Source organism: Topomyia yanbarensis, chromosome 1, assembly GCF_030247195.1.
Source record: "Topomyia yanbarensis strain Yona2022 chromosome 1, ASM3024719v1, whole genome shotgun sequence".
Taxonomy (NCBI): Eukaryota; Metazoa; Arthropoda; class Insecta; order Diptera; family Culicidae; genus Topomyia; species Topomyia yanbarensis.
In genome coordinates this window covers 21,380,300-21,404,877 of record NC_080670.1, presented here as the reverse complement: position 1 = coordinate 21,404,877, position 24,578 = coordinate 21,380,300, and the positions used below count along the sequence as shown (strand labels likewise).

The following is a 24,578-nucleotide window of genomic DNA, read 5'->3' as shown; positions in this document are numbered from 1 at the left end:
TACGTGGCCCAAGGTCCTGGAATATAATGTACAACGGAGCGTTAATGCTGGAACTGTCCAGGGGAGTTGAGATGGCTTTGCAGATTATGTTGTACTGACGACACCGACCCTTGAGGAGGTGGAGTCGTTGACGGCAGAGACCATAGGGAGTGTGGAAACCTGGATGACTGATGTCAAGTTGCAGCTGGTTCACCATAAGATGAAGGTAGTGTTGGTCAGCAACCGTAAAAAAAATCCAGCGTGTCGTGATCAGCGTTTGGGGACAATCCATCCCATCGATACGTGCTTTGAAGCACCTGGGCGTGATGGTTAAATTACAGCAGCCATGCCGACTGTTTGTGAGAAGGCTGCGAGAACAGCTAACGCATTGAAAAGGATCATGCCAAATAGCGGAGGAATACGCATGCAGCACGAGATTTCTCCTGGCTGGTGTCTCATCCGCAGTACTGAAGTATGGCGTACTGGCCTGGGCTGCTGCGCTGAAGTCCCAGAGGAACCGGACATAGTTGCCAAGCGGTTTCGCGAGTGTGTACAAAACGATAATGTCGAAGGCGGTATGCGTAATTGCCGGGATGATCACTATCTGCATCACTCTGGCTGAGGACGTGGAATGTTACCAGCGGAGAAATGGAAGAACTGCAAGGAGACTGGTTTCGAGAGGATTCGTTGTCTAAGTAGTAGCAAGAGTGGGACAATGCGGACAAAGGAAGGTAAATCCACCGACTCATCCCAAATGTGTCGACTTGGGTGTATAGGAAGCATGGAGAGGTGAACTTCTATTTGACGCAGTTTGTGTCCGAGTACGGATGCTTCCGGAGTACCTGCATCGGTTTGGACATGCTTGTCACTCCTTTGTCCGTTGTGTGAGAACGTGCAAGAGCCACCGGAACACATGGTCTTCGAATGCCCTAGGTTCGAAGAAGTTCGTAGGAGTTTGCTCTGTGTGATAGTTGACAATACCGTCGAAGAGATGTGCCACAACGAGCATATCTGGGACACTGCCAACAGAATGGTTACAAGTATACTCTCCGAGCTGCAGAGGAAGTGGCGATGGGACCAACAAAGTAGCCCCATCGGTTGGAAGCCGCCGTGGAACCACAAATCGGGTTTCGGAAGAATTTCCGCCGCAGACGAATTCTGCGTCGGTGTAGACTAGGACCACTGCCGGGAAGCAGTTGAGCAGTGCGCGACGTAGAACTGGGTTCGGGTCGTTGGGTCGCCAGTGAACTGGACGTCAGGCTTCATCGGAATCACTGGACCGACCTCGAAACCCTACCGGATAGCTCGAGAGTAGACTAGATTCACCACCGGGGATTAGAGCGAGTAGACCGCGTCGAAGAGCTTGTAATTGGGGCCCAGTGAACCAGAAGCTACGATCCACCCAGAATTGCTGGACTGACCACATCACCTACTGGCTGGCCCGTTGAGTAGGCTAGGTCCCCTGCCGGGGACTAGATCGAGTAGATCGGGTCGAAACGGGGAGCTAATTGGCTCACTGAAACGAACATCAGTATCGCAAGAAAATGTACCGCCGTGGAATTCACAGTAGGGTAGATTCGCCGCCGTGGACTATCCGACTATATTGTGACAAAAATGGGCTCACGAAACAAACAGCGGTACTGAGAGAAACTTCGCTGATGAGGAACTCTCAGTCGGAGTAGGGTAGTTCACCGCCCGATAATATCCGAGAAGTTCTCGATCAAGCTGGGAGCTAAATGGCTGAAGGAAGCGCGCATCGGTGTCGGTAGAAATTCCTCCATCGGGGAACTATTGGTCGGAGTAGGGTGAGAGTTCACTGTCGTAGACTATCCAAGTGGATCATGATAAGGCCGGAAGCTGAATGACTCACGGAAAATGTAGCGCCATTGGTTCATGGAATCAGAATCCCAACGGGTCACGGGGATGAGAGCTAAATGGTGACGTAATAAATGGAGACAAGGAGCACGAGAAGGGTTTAGAGTTGAATCAAAGTTCGAAGGTTGAGCCATTTCATGAATCGCGTGAGGCTCCGAGATAGAGTAGAAGAAAGATATGCGACGAAAGCACGACGAACCCCTCCATGAAGTGATACATAAGGGGGGTGTCAGGTGCAGTGGGCAAAAAAATCGACTTCTTTTTTTATTCGCTTAATTGTTGGTATTGAACCTCTAGAATAGTCTCCCGCAATCTCGGTGGCCACCTGAACTTTTTGTTATATACAGCCATGCATTCCTCGCGCGTATTTGTTATAACACACGCAGATTTCAATCTATCGGCAGCAATTTTCGAAAAACTGACAGCGATAAAAATACAGTGTAAACAATACACTTTAAACTACTTCTACACAAATTTTGAAGCTATTTTCCGAAATTCAAACTTATTTTTATTTTTTGGTTCATCGTGTAACTGCATGTCTAAGCTTCACAAATCTAATTGAATTTCCTGTGTTAGACAATTTTTATCAAGAGCTATCGGGTTCGCCGCGACGCACAGTGGCTGGAGGCTGGCCAAAACCTCAAAAATTTATTTTTGAAATATCGATATTTTATATTTTTCCTGTATTTCTCATGTATTGAATGAATTATATTCAAAATTTTATGATCATTAGATAATAACACGATTTTTAACATGAGTGTAAACGTAGCAAAGTCCGGACTTTTTAAAGATTTTCATTTCCGAAACCACCATTGCTCTGTTCACTTCAAATGCATGTTGCTCTTTTGATTTTGGTCCGATTTTCGCACAACTAGTCTTATTGTGTAGAGGAACAAAAGAACTTGATTAGTGAATAAAATACATTTGGTAAATTTGCTTGGAACTATGACTTTTTAGTTCAAATATGTTTGAGGTGGTCAGATCAAAAATACTTTTTTCACTAATGTATTCTGTACAAATTTCGGAATCATTTCGGAACGGTCACATAGTATACATTCTATGGGAAATAACCTCTACTTTTCGAATATCATGGTCTCGTTCTGCGCCTAGGTGCGCAAAAAGGTTTAAGGAGATTTTGAAGCTTTGTTGCTGATATGGAGGCGCATGGTGTTTTGTGTAGAATAGTTAGACTATCTACAGTAAACCAACACGTTATACAATAGATTTAAAGTAGTGTTCTTCATTTTTTATGATATTGCTGACATTGGTGAACAATAACGGAAAATCTATTATGAAAACGGGATCATAGTTATAAGAAAGGGGCAATGGCACTGTATGGAAAAATGGATTTAATATTTTTCGACTTTTGACATCAAAAATGAGCTCAGCACCTCAAAATTAGCTTAAATTGTGATTTTCAGTCAAATTAGGTAATATTTGAGGTTTTGTCCGACTTTTGTTTGAAGACCCGCCACTGTGCGACGCACAGTGGCTGGAGGCTTGCCAAAACCTCAAAAATTTATTTTTGAAATATTGATATTTTATATTTTTCCTAAATTTCTCATGTATTGAGTGATGTATATTCAAAATTTTAAGATCATCGGATAAGAGCACGATTTTTAACATGAGTTTAAACGTAGCAAAGTCCGGACTTTTTAATGATTTTCATTTCTGAAACCACCATTGCTCTGTTTACTTCAAAGGCATGTTGCTCTTTTGATTTTGGTCCGATTTTAGCACAACTAGTTTCATTGTGTAGAGGAACGAAAGAACTTGGTTAGTGAATAAAATACATTTGGTAAATTTGCTTGGAACTATAACTTTTGAGTTTAAATATGCTTGAGGTGGTCAGATCAAAAATACTTTTTTCACTAATGTATTCTGTACAAATTTCGGAATGATTTCGGAACGGTCACATAGTATACATTCTATGGGAAATAACCTCTACTTTTCGAATATCATGGTCTCGTTCTGCGCCTAGGTGCGCAAAAAAGTTTAAGGAGATTTTGAAGCTTTGTTGCTGATATGGAGGCGCATGGTGCTTTGTTTAAAATAGTTAGATAATCTACAGTAAACCAACCCGTTATACAATGGATTTAAAGTAGCGTTCTTCATTTTTTTATGATATTGCTGACATTGGTGAACAGAAACGGAAAATCTTTCATGAAAACGGGATCATAGTTATTAGAAAGGTTCAATGATACTGTATGGAAAAATGCATTTAATATTTTACAACTTTTGACATCAAAAATGAGCTCAGCACCTCAAAATTAGCTTAAATTGTGATTTTCAGCCAAATTAGGTAACATTTGAGGTTTTGTCCGACTTTTGTTTGAAGACCCGCCACTGTGCGACGCTCCTTGACGTGGAAATGGTTGGACGTCTACTCTTGGAACGCTCATATGTGTGGTTCTGCGTGACTGATTTTTTTTGTGCACAATGAATGTATAAATAAATCCTAACATTACACAAGAAAAACCATTATTGTCTTGCCTTCAAAATCGTAAAACAAAATAACTTTCGTTTTGAGCACTTTACACCAGACGGCCCCTTAATTTAGTTTCGTGGGAAGAAGGACAAAAAAGTAAGGAGTGTTTTAGTGGTTAGACACGAACATGAGTCGTGAGTCCCACAAAGTGTCAATACACCAATACAAGCCAAGCTTTTGAAGCTTTTTAAACTTTATTATGAAAAGACACACACATACATTTTCTGATCCCGACAAACTGAATCAAATGGCATGTGACTCTAGGCCCTCTGATCCTCGGTTAAAACCTCGATTTTTAGAGCGATTGCATAACCTTTCTTTATACGAGAATGGCAAAAATATGGATAAAAAGATTTTTGAATACATTATTTTTCAACCAACTCCCGACAAATACACAATTGAGACATTTTAATGTGGAATGATGTGAATAACTCGAAAGCACTTAATGCTCAGTCGTGCCGACGACTTCGTTCAGCTATTATTCCACTATCCCATCCAATTTGATTAAACGTTCCGAACACCACATCCGATCTATATAGTAGTGCCCAAAGCCACGAAACCAAATCTCCATCCATTACTACCCGGGAAATCGCTGCTCTTCGCTTGCGGGCAGCTCAAGTCAGAAGCAGTTTCGGTTTCCGGTGCAAAACGAATTGATAGAGCAATAGAAAAGTGACGCTTGCAACATGCACCGAACAATCGATTTTTAAATCTGGCAGGCCAGTTCCGAGGCACTCGACGCGGGCTGAATATAGAAAAAAACCGGGAGCATCGTAACTAACCCGACAACCTGCTCTGCAGCAAAGAGTTTCCAACACGACACATATCATCATCAATTTTCGTTATTTTTCAATCTAGAAAAACGTGATATTGCAAACGAATAGGGGTTTATGCTGAGCACAAAAAAGCAGCGATCGAAAGAGTTTTCCAGCAGTTTAACAGTATCGCCTTTGCCCGGCCCCACTCCAGGTTCGATTCAGGCATTCAGTCACAGCTCAAGTGGGGTTGAGGAGAGGTGGAGGTAGAGCCAAGCGCCCTACAATCCGGGTAAATAAGAATTGACGGATGAAGTGCTTCTGGCCCCTTCCCCTTCTGATAGTGCTATAACTGAACAAAAAAAACAGCAGAATGGCAACGGAAAGCATGGCACTTGTAGTGCATCAGGATCGGTACTCGTTCGCACGATAGAAAAACATACACACCCTATGTAGCGTGCCAGACTATCATCGGACAATGTTTTGCACACAGCCATTGGATTAGACGGAGAGACGATTGGTGGGAGATGGACGGGGTTTAATGCTACAGAGAACCGTTGAAAGTTGACACGGTCTGGGATCTGACAGGACGCAAATTTCTTTGGCGCTGTAGTAGTTTAGTGGCTAGAGTTTCACCTCTTTGGTTGCACCTAGGGTGAAATGTTGCATGGGACTATGTGGCATAGGAAGATTATATTAAATTATGGCTGCCTACAAGTAAGCTGGTAGATTTGAGTGTCGAACATGGAGATTGATGCATCTTCTGCCAGATGAAACACCCGTTTTGTCAATTAGGTTCTTTGCTGACAAAGGTAACCTCACTTTTCTTGACAGTCCACTAGTACTGGTTACATGGACTTGGAAAAATTTTATGGACGATTAGACTCGCTCGAAGCAAATCGCAAAAATATTTCTAAGTCCATGTAAACAGTACAAGCGAACTGTCAAAAATGAACACTCGAGTTCATTTGTGACGATACCGGAAAGTATTCACTAAAACACTTGAGAAGAGTATTTAGGTAGATCGATTCGAAACAGTCATTTTCATGCGGTTGTTGTTCCCATGGTAGCCGTTCGCTCTTCACACGGAAAAAGCACAAAGCATACACTTGTCAAACATTCGTTAAAAGTATTTTACCTTTATAATTAGGTTCTTTACTGAAACACTTAACCTCACTTGACAGTTCGATTGTACTGTTTACATGGACTTAGAAAAATTTGTGGACGACTAGATTAGCTCGAAGCAAATCGTAAATTTTTCTAATTCCATGTAAACAGCGAACAAGCGAACTGTCAAAAATGAACACTCAGTTCATTTGTGACGTCACCGTAAAGTATTCAATGAACAAGGATTACCCAAATAGAGGTAATGAACGCCTTCAATCTGGACCCACATGTGTCCATGAAGTAATACCTAGCATCAAAGAAAGATGGAGGAAATTAAACACCCTTCGTCGCTCGGGTGACCGTTTTGTCAACGCCCTAGAACCCTACACGGGATTACGGCACGCAGCCATGGTGCTGCTGATTAGAAGGGGAGTTGAACTGTAACTAATTTAAATTAACCTATCAATTTATTATGTGGCAATGCTTGGGTCGGCTTTCGAATCGGTGATGAAGGAACTGTCAGCTTTCCGGATCCCTTCGTTGTTGTTGCTAGGTTAGGTTTTGTTGCGTGAAGAGAATGATGAAGCTTATTTTATTTGCTCGAATCATCAGTTCGGCTACATTTTTATAACTGACTTTGTATGCCAAGCACGTGGCCAAAGGTACTAAAATAGGAAACAGAGTTTTTTTTTTCACTGGCCACATGCCAGCATTTTCCAAATAAAACTTGTTAACATGGCTGCTGTAAATTGGATGAAAACAAACCGACAACCTGTTGTAAAGTCGGACGAACGCAGGCGGATGGACTGAACAACATAATGAAACTGTTTTCACGTTGCGGGAAAAAACAGGTGCTGGTGAAAATGGTGTTTCCCCGTTCCCGAGTCGTTCGTAGAATGGAAGCCCGTCACGTCAATTAGTTCGTTTGAGCATATTTTCTTTTCCAGCGCTGTTTCAGTATCATGTGCTGTACCTTTCATAGTAACTGTTAATTGTGGATTTCATACATTGCATATCGTTTTTCATAGCTTTTGTAAATAAGTAGACAATGTCTTTTTCAGCGAATTTACTAATTTACTATTGCTGATGACAAAACTTTGTCGATTTGAAGTGAATTGTACCATCGAGGCATCCTTTTCAGTAAAACAGTGATTTGTAATCAAATTATCGCTTATTTATCTAATAATAGTCTGAAATTAAATGCCACAGGTTTAAAGAAATTTCATAAAATAAAGCGCATTTTTGCGTCCAATCAGAAGAATATTAGTTCTAAACTAACCCGGAACAACCAAATCAAGTGCTAGATGCTACGCACTTTGCCGAAGATATCATAACTCTAAAACTAAAAATATTTGACACTACGGTTTTTATTTTCAGGCCTCTGTTTCCCATTGATTGCATGCTGCTTTCAATGTAGAGGCATAAAGCTTTCACTGGGGAAAAATATCCTTAACAATATACATTTCTGCAAGAAACATGAATTGAATAGAAAATGTCTACAAAAATAAGTACTTGATCGGCAATCACCTTCAGGGACAACTGTTCGGACCGAATTGTCAACATATAGCGCAATACAACTTAAATTCGGTTATATATCGAGTTTCCCGACATATAAGTTTAATTGCGCTGTATGTTAACAGATCGCTCCGAACAGTCGTCCCTGAAGGTGATTGCCGATCAAGTACTTATTTTTGTGAACATTTTCTATCTTATTCATGTTAAATGGCAAATTGTAAGACTTAATTTTCCTATATTCTTGGAAAACGAACAAGAAATCTCGAGTTTCCATAAGATGCACGCTAAGTTACATACATAAATACATGCATACTAGCACACGCGACATACAAACGCCCGACGATCAAACACGTTAACGTACAAACGCTCGAGCCGTTCGCGATCATCTTCGCCTGCGTTCCGATAAACATTTAAATGCGCCGGTGATTAAGTGAACCTTTTACACTTACAAATTTATGAACACGGTCTCAAACGCGAACATATAAACGCTCGTTTCCACACGATCATAAAGTTTCCACGCCGCCTTATCTGAACCGTACGCTCAAAATCACAATCAGAATCACAGTCCGCTGCAATTGGACTCCAGCAGTGTTCAAGTGGGTAATATTTCCCGTGTCGTCTGCAATTATAGTACGTGATTTTGACAGGGAGCTTTTCCGAGAAACAAGCTTTAGAATTCAGTGGGATCACCCTCAATGAATTTTTTTTTACATAACATACTTCCTGGACAGGAACATTATACTTTGACTGGAAGGAGGGCAAAGATTTTCAAACACATTAAACTGTCTAAGTTCGCCAAAGAAATATCTGTACCTGTAGCTTGGAGAGCGACAGTGGCTGGAAAATATCTCTTGCCTTACCTCAAGTAACACAGTTGTTCTGTTTTGGCCGGATTCGACATCTTGCTATTACGGAACTAAGCCACGGGGTGGTGCCCAAGGATATGAACTCTCCCATATATTGGGCAAACATCAAGAAGACGCAAAAGACAGTTGTCAGCAGGATGCAGTTCAAGGCAAACTGGCGCTCTGCGGCCAAGTGCCAAGTGAATGAATAAACGTTACTACCAAACTTTGAGTATAGAACGGAACGAGAAATGTGGTCAGAATGGATGTTCACCGTCCAGCAGAAGTGTGATATTCCGGAGGAAGTAGGGAAGTAGAGAAGAACTGTAAGCGGGTAGATCTACCTCAAGGAATATCTACAGAAGCGTCTGCTTCCTTTGTTAAAGCAACACGAGCGTCCTACGATCATCTGGCCGGATCTAGCTTCGTGCCACTATTCAAATTACGGTGCTTAGAGTTCTAAGGTGATTCGTCTTCGGCAGTAACTAGGTGAGGAGTGAGGTAAGTATGCTGCAGACTGCGGGGAAGAAAAACGACAGCTAAAAACTTTGTTTTCCCACTGAAATCAAAGCAAACATATGGAGAGAACTAGTAAACAACGTTGTTAGCTATCGTTTCTAAAACCAACATGGCTGATCGGCGTTTTTGAGGATCGTATCACCTGAGAATAAAAACTCCTTGATTCAAATGTTATCCTGGAGCGGTGTAACTTCGTACCCAAGAACATGAGCCTCAACGCACCGCCCAAACCCAACTAAAGCTCATCAAAAAATACTGAACAATTATAAAGCAGTCACTACGGAAGCATCCCAAGAAGGTCTAATCTCAGGCTGAAACTGGAGGAAGGAGCTGCAGCTAGTGCTGGTTCTAGGGTATTTGCAAGGTCAACTTTGTACAATAATGGCAAACAAAACTAAACCAAAACCGAAAATTTAAAAATTTCTGCTATGAAGCTAATCGTGGATTACTTGGACTAATCTAAAAATACAAAAAAAAATCAATATCCGAATTGACTTCGTTGAAGTGGTTGTGCAAGCTAAATGTTCCTTTCTCGTCTTCCACATCTTTTTTTAATACTGCACATATCGAGGCGAAACTTTCACCGTTGAAGCACGTGTACATTTTTCAAAACAAATCGCTGTCACAACATCCCAAATCCGACCACTAGAGGCTCTGATGTCGAATAAATAAACCGTCTGTATTCCTAATGGGTCAGACTTAATCTATGGTTGATATGAGGGCACTGAATTAAGACGGTCAAGTTTCACCTTCAGTAAACGTTCTACGCCGCGAATCCTTGATCCAACACGGGAAGACCTAAAGTCGCCGGCAACTGGTTTGCTTCTGAGATTCACTCATCTCGACAGATCAAAACGTCGAGAATAAAAGTAACGGTTACCTTTATTCTATAAAAAATGCCCACTGGAACTGGTCTTTGTCGCTCACTTCGCCCTGTCAAGGGTAGACGTAGACAGTAGACTGCACGTGTACCACTGAGAACTGACGCACAACTCAAGTTTTAAAAGTGTGTAAGAAATAAAACTGTCGTTTTTAACATGTCATCAGTAAGTAGCAACTTGCCGGCACTACGATCGGCCATCAACCACTATACGGGCCTTGCGTGCAAACTTGAATACAATAGTGATTCACGAACTTGTGTGCGATGGTTATTTTCAACGTATTTTCAATTAAATGTTTACACAGGATTTTGAAAAAAGTTTGTTCTAACTTTGATGTCTGTTCTCTGTGCGTGTAATATGCAGTGGTAGTGTAGATGCTAAAGTACAATACATTTTTTTATAACACGGTGGAATTGAACAATTTTTTTTAATACTGTGCATGATTTCTCTTTATAAAAATCATTGATAGAAACATTGTTTTCCAGTTGCATGACCTCTTAAAGATTGAATTCCTTGAGAACAAAACTAGTTCCAGATCATGTTTGCAATGTACTATTGGAGATAGTATAAATTAATATACAGTTCTTACTCATTTGTTTAGAAGACTTAACTGAGTTCGGGTTACACATTAATAACGGTGAAAGAAAAAACGGTATAATTTTTATTGTATCGAATACTCAACATGCTAACGTGTGAACACACAGAAAAAAATGTTGGTAAAAATAAGAGTTTTTCACTCTTAGCAAAAAACAACCAACGCATACTCTTAGTTTAAAAATAAAACTTTTGTTTTGAGTACTACTCTTCATTTGCTTAAAAGGAAAACTTTTACTTTGATTATTATTCTTGATTTAAAAGTATTATTTTTAACCTAATAGTTGGCGTTGGTTGTTTTTTACTAAGAGTGGAACACTTACTTTTACCAATATTTTTTTTTTCTGTGTGAATGAATACTTACGTTCGCAATGAACCTGAAAAGATACAAAAGTATTGAAGTAAGATTAATATTGCCAAAAACTGTATAAAATTCAAACAAGACACATGACAGCACAAATCGTGATATGAATGGTGGTGGGGGGTATAAAGGGGGGTTTTTGAAGGGTGGTGTGTTCAAGGCGACTTTGTTTATTCATTAGTCATCTAGATCGGCAAATCCAAGTAATTTTGCGTTTATTTAAAAAATCCATCAGCTTGATATGTTTATATGAAAATTTAGGCTGTAACCGTACTCATCATGCCGTAACTCCGGAACGGAAACTCCATTGGACAAAAAAAACAATGGCAATCTAAGGGAGCGTTATATCGAACGACTGAAAAGAAGTGTGTGTATAAATCGTGTTCTTACACACAGAAATTGACGAACTGAGTTGAATTATATATGACCTAAACCCGGCCTGGAGGGCCGAGTTTCACATGCCATTCGATTTTCAAAGCATACCCAAAAATACACAAAAACTTTTTGTGACATAGTCGTAACAATAAACCTGTGTTAGGCGATATAGTAAGAGGTATTGGAGGAACAATACCCAGTATTGTAACCATATGTCATACTGCAAGGTTCCTACCATTTTCCGATCCTTTTGACACGGACAGCGTCGATAAAATAGTTTTTGCATGCATCTACTAAATTGATCAGATTTGTAAGCAAACCATTTGAAAAATTATAATTACTACTCGCATTATAATAGACAACAAACCATTTCCAGTATTGTTTGTCAAAAACATACCGTAGGTTTTTATTGGTATAGTAATCGGTTAAAAATCTATTTTTGAACTATATGAGAAATTGTAGAAGCTCTTAACTGACTATTTGTTATCGGCCTAAAAATAATCCCCCAAATGACGGAAACAATTAACGGTAAGGTGCGCTTGTTGTCGAATCACGATATTTAGGGCTCCCTTTATGCGGGTATGCTTTCTTCATGATAAAGGTAAAAAAAAGATTTTATATTTGTCAAAACTCGTCGAAATATCAATTGACGATAGATTCATCCGGAGTGTTCATTTGTGTTTACATTTTGCGGCTTTGCACCGTTTCGGTTCCAAGGCCTCGGTTATGAGGCTAAGCCGCATCCTTCTGGTACTAAGGTTCCTGAAGGGTATCGGATGATTACCGGAACCCAGTAAAGTTCAACCGGAAATAAGCCGGAATTCTTGCTGGTTCTAATTCGTATTCCAGCAAAGTTAGACAGCACGCGTAAAAACGCATTGAGGCTTATCCACATTTGGTGCTGAAATCAAAATAAAATTGGCAACGGTAGCAAAATGTAAACACGAATGAACATTCGTGTTTACGTTTGACAAATACCTATTGTCAATTGGCATTTCGACGAGCTAATAATAAGGGCCCCAAATAAGGCTAGATGTTGTTGGTTAGAATGAAAACTCTTCGAATGTAAACATAGTTCATTCTGTGGCGTCAAACTGGCGCCCAAGTTGCGAAATCGTTAGAGTTCAATGGGGAGCTGATGCATCGCCAGAATTTTTTTTGTTTCTCAGATTATGTTTTAGAAATCTTCCGCAATCATCCAACCCTTCACCAACCCTTCAGGAACCTCTGTTTAAGGTGTATCAGTACGAGTCGGCTTGATCGAAACGGCGCAAAGCCGCTGAGGATCCGCTGACTCGCATCGGGTCCAAGCAAACCTGTGATCCACTCGTTTGCCCGGCTTACTCAAACGTAGGGGCTATTGCTCGAACAGCACGCGCAAAAAGCGATGTGGCGTAGCCGTAGCGTAGGCGGAATCAAAATAAAATTGGCAATGCCAGAAAAATATGGGCCCCCATTATTGGTTCGAATCAAAAGTTGTCGAAATGTCAATTGACTATATGTACATCCGGAGTGTTCATTTGTGTTGACATTTTGCTAGCGTTGCTATTTTTTTTTATTTTACCACCCCATGTGGCTACCCCACTAGGGTAGGTGGATCACAGGTCAATTTGCTTCTGTCGGCGACCACTTCGCGACTTTATGCCGCTTCGGTTATGCGGCTAAGCCGCATCGAAATGCTACCCCTTAAACAGAGGTTCTTGAAGGGTATCGGATGGTTACCGGAACGCAGTAAAGTTATACCCGAAATGAGCCGGAGTTCTGGCTGGTTATAAGTAGTTTTCCGGCTCCAGTAATACAACCGATTTTAACTAGAATCGGTTTTGTCACTGGAGCCGGAATACGAATTAGAACCAGCCAGCATTCCGGCTGAGCTTAACTGGAAAGTTTCTTAAAATCAAATCTGGGAAATAAAAATTTTCTGGCAACGCTCCAGTACCCGTTGAACTCTAACGATTTCGCCACGTGGGCGCAAGTTTGGCGCTAAAGGGCGAACACGAAATTATTGCGACACATTCAACAGGGCATAACTTTTTTACCATTGGGTAAAAATCAACCAAATTTTGCACACTTCCTCATTGATGTGTATTGTTTACATGCTGTCAAACTCGAAGTCGTGTTTTTTGATTCAAAGAAAATGGAGGTGAGCCAACGCGAGTCGAGAGCACAAATTCTTTCCAAACACCTGGAATTTCCTGACCTGTCGCACCGGCAGTTGGGGAAAATGTTGAACATTTACCATTCAACCGTCTCCAGAGTGTTGAAGCGGTTCCAGGAGCGGTTGACGTTGGACCACGGCAAAGGAGCTGGAAGAAAACCGGGACCGGAGAACAAATAGACGGAGGGAAAAGTGAAGCGGATGATTAAAGCAAATCCCAACGTCTCAAGCCGTGATTTGGCTAAAAAGATCGGAATGTCGCAGAGCTACGTCCAGAATGAAAAGAAGAGAGCTGAACTACATACATGCAAGGTACAGAACTTCCCAAACCGCGATGAGCGGCAACAATCGACGGCTAAAACTCGGGCACGGAAGCTCTACGGGAAGATGCTGACAAAATATGGCTGCTGTGTGATGGACGATGAAACGTATATAAAAGCCGATTTTAAGCAAATTCCGGGGTTGGAGTTTTTCACCGGCAAGAGCAAGTTCTATGTGGACGACAAATTTAAGAAGAAGAAAATGTCGAAGTTCACCTCCAAATATCTCATTTGGCAGGCCATCTGCTCTTGCGGACTGAGGAGTGAGCCTTTCGTGACAAAGGGCACAGTAAATGGCGAGATCTACAAATTTGAGTGCTTCGAGAAGCGCCTTTTGCCGTTCTTGCAGCAGCACGACGAAGCTACGCTATTTTGGCCAGATTTGGCATCATGCCACTAGTCTAAAAGTGTCCTGGAGTGGTATGAGGCCAATTCTGTCCATTTTGTTCCAAAGGACATGAATCCGTCAAACTGTCCGGAGCTGCGCCCGCTGGAGCAGTACTGGGCAATGATGAGGCGGGAACTTCGGAAGAGCAAGAAGACAGTCAAAGACGAGAAGGACATGTTAAGAAAAAAACTGAGAAACTGGTATCGGATGACACTGTAAAGACTTTGATGGAGGGCATCAAGCGAAAATGCGTTCAATTTTACACTCAAGGCTCCATCGATCAACTTTTCTTTTGATTTTTGAAGTAAATATATGTATAAAACTACCCTAAAATTTTGGTTTGATTTTAAACATTATAAGAAAATTGGATATTTTCGGTGTCGCAATAATTTCGTGTTCGCCCTTTACGGAATGAACTTTGCTTACCTTCGACAAGTTTTGATTCAAGCAAACAATATCCAGCCCCACCAACTCGTTCGACTAGCAAACTAGTAATGGGTGAAGTCGATGCGATTTTTTTCAAAATCAATTTCTTCAGATTGAAAAATCGATTTTTTGCATCCGATCTTTTTGGGTCGATGTTTGACGACATCGATTTTATTGATTCAATAAAATCGATTTAATGAAATCGATTTTTCTTTCAAAATTCCGATTAAGAAAGACGCGATTTTTTACACAATCAATCTTTTCACCTGAAAAAAATATCAATTTTTTGATGCGATTACTCCCTACTCGATGTTTGACAACATCGATTTTTTCGAATTAAAAAGATCGATGTAGCAAAATCAATTTTATTTTTCGAAATACCCATCACAAAGCAAACGTCAAGTGATACTGCAGAAGAGAAAGAGTGACTTATACTTATAGTTTCACATCGTTTGATTGAGTCACTTAGGTGCTCCATATTGACGGCTCTGTCTGGTACAAATTAATACATGTATGTACAGTTTTACTTTTTTTTGAGAACTTTTCCTTGTCACGTGGTTGGTTTTCAATAGTTGGAATAAATAAACAATATTTACAATAAATTACAATTTCTAGAATTTCCGTATTGTTTGGTGGAAAAGAACAACGGTAATCCATCAATAACTAACAGAGTTATGATCACTCAAAATCATGACGCAAAAACGTGACATCGATATATTTTAGATTTTGGAATGACATCTAGCCCCAGATATTGCAGTTAGACATTTTCAATGTCAAAAAAGTTTCGCCTTTCATTCGAATGAAGTCTTCGATCAGGAAATGTGATTTGTGTTTCATATAAGATTCTTAGTGACTGTTTTTAATTCCCAAAACCAAAGTCTGTACATTATTTTTAATCAACAGTATATGGTTTTCATTAGTGGTAGTTGGTGCTATATTATCTGTGCTTTTAGCTTTATTAATAAGCCCACGTTCTGTTGAGAACACTCACCATTGTTGGCGTACCTAAGTAATGTGATTACGGCAGCAGTGTTCAATGTTCATCCCCAGCGTTCTTTGTCCCAGCACTCAGAGCTATACTTCAGCACTCAAATTACCGTGGTAAGGCAGTTGCGAGTCCTTTTCCCGGAAGGTTGGAAGACTTTTCCCCGTCCCTCCCACATTCTGGTAATCTTGTGCACTAGTACTACTTTATGCAACATGCATACAAGAGTCTGCCGTTTCCAGTTACGTTAACGTTGATGCAGTTCGACACTGTGCACGAGGACTGCGTTGATGACGAGCCTGCTGACGATGACGATGATGAAGCACAAAACACGTTGCAACTTTGAATGGATGGGATGGTTGAATTCTCTCGAGCTCCCAGAGCGCCTACCAATTTGCATACAACGCCAAACATCCGTGGTCGGGTGGATTCGAGTTTTAAATACATACACACATACACGTATACACGCGGCCTCTACTGTATGAACCATATCTATTTGACTAGTTGGCATCGCGCCCTGCGTTGCGAAAAAAAGGGCCATCGTTAGAAAGTGCTGGCATAGAAAAGTGTATCACATTTTCGAAATTGGTCTCTGGTGGTGTGGTTCGGTGCTAAAACCAACGGTGACGACGGCTGCTAGGATGAAACGGCGGCTTCTTTGATGCTCGGTTCACTCACTTTGCTAGTCGAGTGGAGTGGCGCGGTAAGGCGAGAAATTGGTACGTGTAGATGGATATTCGCTGATCAAGCTATTGGAAGGTAAAACTAAGAGTGATTCAACTAGCGGACGGACTTATCGTTTGATATTCGAAAAGACGAAGGAGAAAAATTTGCAAACTATCGCGTGTTAAGGGCACAAAATCTATAACAAAATTAGTTATGGAATTTGCGTTTCGACTTCGATTCAGCAGAATCCAACACTAACTTGGCGTCAGGACGCTATTTCCAAAAACGAAAACACTGCTTGCTAAGCTAATCCAACGACTTCATTAATGCTCATCAGCTTATCCAGAATTTCTTTCCTTGCGGAAGCTGGAGGTTCGTTCAGAAACACAAATGGTGTTTTCGTTAGCGTCATTCAGGCGCCAGCTTAGTTTTGTCGGATTTTGATGAGACGAAGTTCGAAGCGAAGTTCGATAACTCATTTAGTTGTAAGTTTTGTGCCCTTAATGCGCAAATGTGGTTTAAAACAATGTTCTCCTTAGTTATGAAAAAAAAATTTCTTCACTAATGAGAAATACATAGTGCATAAACTTAGGATGATTCGGCTCTGGTTTGTAATAGAATTTTTTTTAATCATCTATGTGAGGATGGGTACTGATCACAGACAGCCAATTAGATTGTCAACTACACTATACCAACCCAAAAAATCTCTGTTGAATATTCCCTGTCAAACCATTCGGAATTTGATTCGGAATCCTGAATGGAACCGGTATGGATTCTAGCTCAAATGTAACAACCGATTCTGAAACCGATTGAGTCGGAATCGGTTGTTGCATTTGAGTTGGAAACCATACTGACTCCATTCAGAAATCCGTTTCCGGGACGAGTTTTACTGGGTTGTAGCAGAAATAATATCTTTATAAAAAAACAGAGATGCGAACCCTATTTTTAAATTCTTTTAATACTGTTTAAGGTGTCATTAAAGAGCTGGAGTATATTTTATATTAAACATATTTTATATAGGCTCAAATGAACAGGAATGAATACTTTGAGAAGGCAAAAAAGAATTCATTGTAAAGAGCACAATTATTTGCGTTATTCTCTTTTGGGGATTTCAGCTCATGTTTCATTCAGATCGAATTACTGTGCAATGGAATCATTATTGCACTGAATTAAATAAATCTCCATTACACGACTTGCAGATTTCAGATCGGTCGTCAGCTTAACACAGTCATCGTTTATTCGGCGTAGTCAATGCCACCCAGAAAAATTGACGAATGAAGGTTGATCCCAACACCAAATGAACCAAAACGGGCACCTTTATCAACACAACTTCGGAGGCGGTACGTTCGAATTAAAATGTAACTCTACCGATGTTGAACATAAAAACCCTCCAACGAAACACCGCTTCCCCTCGCCAGGCTTCCGAACCAGTGGAATTCCGGTCGTTTTTCCAAGTAATCAAAATGTTCGAAACCAGACGTGCTTATCAAATTTCGCTTTCATGTTTAAATTAAAAACACGACCCATCTTTAAATGCCATTCATTTTTCCCATCGAGCTGAACCCATGTTGAATTAAGAAGACAACAGAAACGGCCCTGCAAAAGGTGAATTGAAGACCGGAACCCACAGGAAAACATCAAAAGACCAACAAGCCAGCATCAGCATCTCCCGGTGAGCAAACAGAAGTGATTTAGCTGTCAATTTATGAGACACAACAAGAATACCCGCACAAACACGTGTCTAATTCGTCAAATTGAAACCTCCTGGCTGGCAGTGGTCTTGCCTGAGCCTCTCCCCTCACCGGAAGCCCCAAAAACGATTCAAACTGTAGAGTGCACATAACAACATCAGGTTCCACTTAATGCTCGTACAAATGGGATCACTAATTTAAACGAATTGTCTTCATCATCCTTTCCCCGGTCCATCCGCATTCGAGAGTGACGTTGATGTGAGCATTTAAGAAATTCCACCTTTGTCTCCGACTCTGGGGCCCGTGTGTTGTCATCCGATGCAGTTCGGTCTGTCTGTCTGTACGCTATAGGCCGAACTAAAGAGATGCTTCCTCGGTACGGTCAGGGTTGCAGGTGGTTTGATAAATGTGTTCATTTTTGGAGGAAATTTCGAAAAAAAGTTGATCATAGAAAAAAAAGCAGAAAAATTATGGTAAAATATTCAATTAATTACTTCAAAAGTTTTTTGAAACATCTCGAATGAAAAGCTAATTTTAAGATACACTTAGAACTACCTTATAATTTTTACATTTCAAACGAAAAAGGTTATGTTACTGATCATCATAATTATCCCTAAAAAAGAGATTTCGTTAATTTTAGTAAAAGGTTGAACATCCGGCTAAATTTCTAAAAAAAATCTCACTAGGAAAAAATTTCATTCCTTTCGCGTTTTCAAATCTATCGATTGGCGAAGTTTTATTTTGTTACACGGCAGCTTTTGAAGAAAACTTTGTTGACACTTGACACTAAGTGTACTGTCGCTTTATCCAATTGAGCTATCGCCGTAATATTGTTATGGTGAGGCTTGTTATCATTTTAATCTACAGGTTTTTGGAGCAGCGTAAATTGATTGACAAATAAAAAAGACCATCAGAGTAATATTAACTTCCAGCACAAATGTTCAATGTTATATACACTTCTTCAATATAGCATAAATGGAAGATATTGGAAATGGTAACAAAAATTAGAATGGAAGTTTAATACTCGAATTATAATGATGGAAGATATCAGTGGTACAGACTAGAAAAACTCTAGAAAGAGAACTGCGGAGACTCCATTTTGGATCGATTGGATTCGCGTTTAGCTGTCAAAAAACGAATCCAATCGAAAATTGCCTATCCTTATAACATTGTGTTACCATGCAATGCCGGGGCATACGTTGCCAAAAATGCTGTTTTTCTCTCCGCAGTTCTCTTACTAGAGTTTTTCTAGTACAGACACTTTATACGCAGACAGATAAAAACAGTAAAACTAGCAAACATGAATGTAAACTGGCATCACTGAAGATCCCACAAGCTTTGCATAAACTTTTCTACGGCTCATGTACGTACACGTGACATGACACAAATACTACATCACTAGCTAGTGGAAATTAATAAACAAAGACGGCAAAAGCAAATGGGATTGTTTTCAACCAAGAACCTGCATTGGTGTTCGTGAGACCGGCCGACAAGATGTAGTATTTGTGTCATGTGACGTGTACGTACATGAAAAATAAAACAACTTAAATTTAGGTACTTTTGAGTTTTGCAGCGCTTTCGCACATATTAGTGTTGTCATAAACAAAGCGAGAGATTCGACTCAGTCGAGTTCTTTCGTGTTATAAGGTACTGTTGATTTGTTTGAGGTATACTCAAAATTAGGTAGATTCATATCAAATTTAAGTATATTTAACAACAAGGTTGGGTATAAAAAACCTATCAATGAGTTGTGATTTTTGCCGTGGTTAAAGGGAAACTACCTTCAACACGGTTTACTTAATTTTACCCTATTCCACGATAGCCCATGTAGAAAACTTTCAATTTGTCGAGCATTTTCACTGAAATCTCGACAAACATATGATTACGGCCTAAAAGCCAACTGTCAAAATCCACTTTGAATGGAAATTCCGGACAAACCATTACACGCCAATCACAGATATTGTAAGTAAACGAAAGAGAAAAGTTTTCTCTTTCATAAACTGTTGTGAACTGTGTTCGGCTAGTAACAGTTTGTCCGGAATTTCCATTCAAAGTGGATTTTGACAGTTGGCTTTTAGGCCGTAATCATATGTTAGTCGAGAAATGACCTCATCGTGCCTCGTTCGGCTGCACCTTTTGACAGTAATTCACAGCTGCAATTTCGCTAGTCTGTGTGCAAAGTGTCTGTAATCAGTTCAGTAGTATTCTCAATATGGTGAGTAGGTATCATATGAAAGTAGTTCATATAGTTTCTGGAATGGTATTCATTTATACCGACTATCTACTAGAACCCTGGTGGACTTGTGAAACTTGTAAGCTCACCCGTTCACGTTATCGAATCGGATAAAATGCATGCATTCTCGGAGGGACGTTTAAAATTTCGAAAAGGGCGACCAGAATGCAGACTCGAGGACGAGGAGGCATGCCGTAGGATGGAGTTAGCACTTACCAACTCTGGGACTCGACAAACATCTTAGTTGAAATTGTCGCAACCTCTGTGGATGGGCGAAGGTGTGTCATGGTAACAATTAGCTTAGGTGCACTGTTTGGACCCATTCCAGTTTGGCATTGCGGTGCACCTATTGTAGGGGAAATAATGCAGCAAAGTTCTGCGTGTAGGCGGCACCGGAGTAATCAAAGGATGCTTTCTTAGTTTCAGGCGGAACATACGAGCACATGTTTCAAGGATTCATTCTAAGGATGTCTATGTACCTATGTAACTTATTCCGGATTTACATCTCTCGGGAGGTTCATAAATCCAAGGGCAATTGGGTTATCAAATCAAGAATAAAAATTTTCTTTTTTTACATAAACCTATAGAGTTGATCTTTTTAAATATAACAATATATATGTTCAACCAACATTCAGTCATACCATAGTAAGGGCCCTTTTTCATACGTTTATTTGACACGGCATTTGCAAAAGCTTTTTACGCCAGTTTCTTTTTTTACATAGCACGTTACAAAAATCCTTAAGACTAATTTTAACTATACTAGTAATTTGTCTAAAACTAACACTGAAACCACTTTATTGTTTGCTTTTTTCCTTACATTGTTGTATTTCATAATGAACTAGTATTTTCGGGTGTATTTATTTACTTATTGTCTAAACATAAAAACAATATTCTAGGACAATTTTATTGGTGAATATAGTAAGGGCCCTTGTTGGCTATGTAGTTTCGCCACACGTCGAAAAGGCTGGATGCTGTTTGTTCGAATCAAAACTCATCGAATGTAAATAAAGTTCATCCAAGTGGCGAAATCGTTAGAGTTCAACGGAGAGCTGGAGCGTTGCCAGAACATTTTGATTTCCCAGATAATGTTTTAGCAAACTTCCGGTAATCATCCGATACCCTTCAGAAACCTCTTATTGCGGCGTACCAGAACAATGCGGCTTAGCCGCATAACCGGGGCCTAGGAACCGAAGCGGCGCGAAGCCGTTGAGTATAAGCCGGGCGGGGTGGCCGCCGACTTGCCGTCGGAAGCAAGTAAACCTGTGATCCACTCGTTTGCCCGGTTTACTCAAACAAAGGGGATATCCCTAGTTTAAGTAGCCACAATGGGCGATGGAATCAAAATGAACGCTAGCAAAATGTAAACACAAATGAAAATTCCGGATGAACCTATTGTCAATTGACATTTCGATGAGTTTTGATTCCAGGGCCCATATTATTGGCTCGAATCAAAACTTGTCGAAATGTCAGTTGACGATAGGTTCATCCGCAGTGTTCATTTGTGTTTACATTTTGCTAGCGTTGCCAACTTTATTTTAATTCAATCATCCAATGTGGCTACTTCAGATCGCTCTTGCGCGTGCTGACCTAGGGATAGCCCCTATGTTTGAGTAAGCCGGGCAAACGAGTGGATCACAGATTCGCTTGCTTCCGACGGCGGGTCGGTGGTCACCTCGCCCAGTGGATCCTCAGCAACTTTGCGCCGCTTCCGTTCCTAGGTCTCGATTATGCGGCCAAGCCACATCGTACTAGTTCACCTTAAACAGAGGTTCCTGAAGGGTATCGGATGGTTACCGGAACCCAGTACAGTTCGTCCGGAATTTTGACTGGTTCTCATTCGCATTCCGGCTTCAGTGACACAACCGATTCTAACTAGAATCGGATGTGTCACTGGAGCCGGAATAACTGGGAAGTTTCCTAAAATTTAATCTGGAAATAAAAAAAATTCTGGCAACGCTCCAGCACCCCGTTGAAATCAAACGATTTCGCCCGGTCAAACCATTCGGAATTTGAATCGGAATCCTGAATGGAGTCAGTATGGATTCCAAATCAAATGCAACAACCGATTCTGAAACCGATTGAGTCGGAATCGGTTGTTGCATTTGATTTGGAATCCATAATGACTCCATTCAGAAATCCGAACCGGTTCCGGAATGAGTTTAACTGGGCGCCACCTGGACGCCAGTTTGACGCTATGCAATGAACTTTGTTTACTTTCGACAAGTTTTGAATCGAGCCAACCACATCCAGCCTTGATTCCAGCAAATAATAAGGCTGTTCGAAACGCTCATGTATTCTATTCTATATTTTACATCACCGGATAAAACAGATCGATCGCAATGCTGAGATGGCCTGCGTTAAGCCAGACCGAGCTGAGCGCCATAATTTTTTTCTGGTATTTTTCATGTTAAAATGCATTTTTAGGTAACTTATCATTGGCGTGGCAAATTAAAGACCACTTATATGCTTTCGTTTGATATTTGTGTTCCCAAAAATAATTAGATGTGGCTGTTGCTGGTGCTATGTTGGATGCGATAGCGATTTTAGAGCATGTATCTCTAAATGGCGCTTGGTCCTCTTTGGCTTAACACAGGCCAGATGTAGTTCTATTTTTCGAGCACTTTTTTGGATCAGATTTAAAACAGATCCACTATTCTGTTTTAAATTTTCCACAATACGAAACACGAATAGAACACGAATATATTTTTCATTAGTATGTGTGACGACTGTCAGCAGAAAAAACAATATGTGTCACATAAGTGACAAACAATAACGAAATCAAATAAACAACATTTAGATCAGGTGGCTAAATCATTGCATTGGGAACACCGTGTTCTAGACATATTTTGACAGATCTAAATTATCCGACGGCTTGTCACTTTGAAACAAATTTATATCAGAGCGTTGCGAGCAGCCTTAGGGCGCAAAAAAGTACCAGACATTTCTCTTCTATTCAGCGATGCCAGATATGAAGACATGTCTTCATTTTGAAGACATTTGAAGGGTTTTGAAGACGGGTTTTTCATTTCGAAGACAAATTTTTTCGGATGTGTTGACTGATTTCTGGCAGAATTGTGGCTCAAAATCAAAAACCGGCTCAGAATCTTGGTCGGTGAAGACAATGTCTTCATTTTTTTTATGAAATGATAAGACATTTGAAAAATATATCTGGCGACCTCCAAAAACGGTTTGTTTCAAAATCGTCCAAGGAAGTTGATTGGAACAACGTTGGACGACGTCCAAATCACCGTTCAACAGACGTCCATCGTTGGACCCGTGTTGAACGATTTTGTAACAATTTTTTGGACGTCACAGTGGGTATCCCTGCTTTCATTACACTTACTGGGACATTGACGTGTTAGTAGATAATGAAAGTTTTGGTGAAAAATTGATAGACAGATAGTGCCCTAATTGTTTAAATTAAAACACGTTGTTACACTACCGGCATCTGTATAATGGTTCGCGTAGTAGTCTTCGTCGATAAAACAACAATACGCAGAATCCAAAGTGTATCGATGTTGAACCAGGTATGCTCGAACGAACAAACGTTCTTTTGTTCGTGTTAAAGATCGTTTTTCCATTTTTTTTACTTTATGTGTGCACTATTTCACAAAACTGTCCTTTAAAAGCAAACACAAGTAACAGAATGCATGCATTTTCAATGAATTCTGAATACTATTTTGATGCATATTATTACTACATACGTAGCTGAGGGATTTGCACACCTTCTGTAATATCAATACAAGTATCGAGAAGCGTACCCTGATTCACACATGGCGGAGCACTCTGTCGTAATTTGACAGTAGCGATCGCGTCATTTCAAAACAATAGTTATTTTGTATGGGACACCTTTAGAATGTCTCTGTCATGTCCGTTCGTCGGTGTTATAACTGTTAGATTCATTGAACCACATGGTTGATTGCGATATTTGATTATACATACGAAAAGTGACGGTTTTGATAGACAATGCGAATTTCAGATGGATGAAAAAAATATTTTGATTGTTTTAATACGAAATTATCGCTTTTATTTTGCTGTAAGGCCGCTTACCGAGTGGCGGAAAGAAAAATAGCTAAGACTGCTACTGACATCAGGATGTGAGATGCGGGAAACTACATACACTTTATATAACAGACTTGCGGAGAGAAAAACAGCAAAACTAGCAACCGTGAACGTATAATGGCATCACGGAAGTTCCTATAAGCTTTGCATGGGCTTCCTCTTGTACTTCCCCTCTCAAAACCGTCATGTTTGTTTGGTTGCACTGTTTGACAGTCCGTTTGGCTGCAATTTTTGACACTTTGCTAGTCTGTGTATAAAGTGTCTGTACGGGAAACCAGCTTGCAACCAAGACGGATACAATTGGGCACATTTTTTTTCTATGCATGAGTGAGGTTGCCATTTTTCTTCGATGATG

General features: G+C 40.3%; 1 protein-coding gene across 3 annotated transcripts in view; it reads right to left on the bottom strand.

Annotated features, from left to right (window-relative positions):
- The window catches only part of LOC131677066 (alpha-mannosidase 2), a 217,211-nt gene that overhangs the window by 100,178 nt on the left and 92,455 nt on the right, over positions 1-24,578 (bottom strand). For 2 of the 3 annotated variants that reach the window (XM_058956617.1, XM_058956619.1), the window contains exon 3: positions 10,923-10,935. The exons of the other annotated variant lie outside the window; for it this stretch is intronic. The gene's annotated coding sequence lies outside the window, so the exon portion shown is untranslated. The remainder of the gene's footprint in view (positions 1-10,922; positions 10,936-24,578) is intronic. 3 annotated transcript variants of the gene reach the window in all.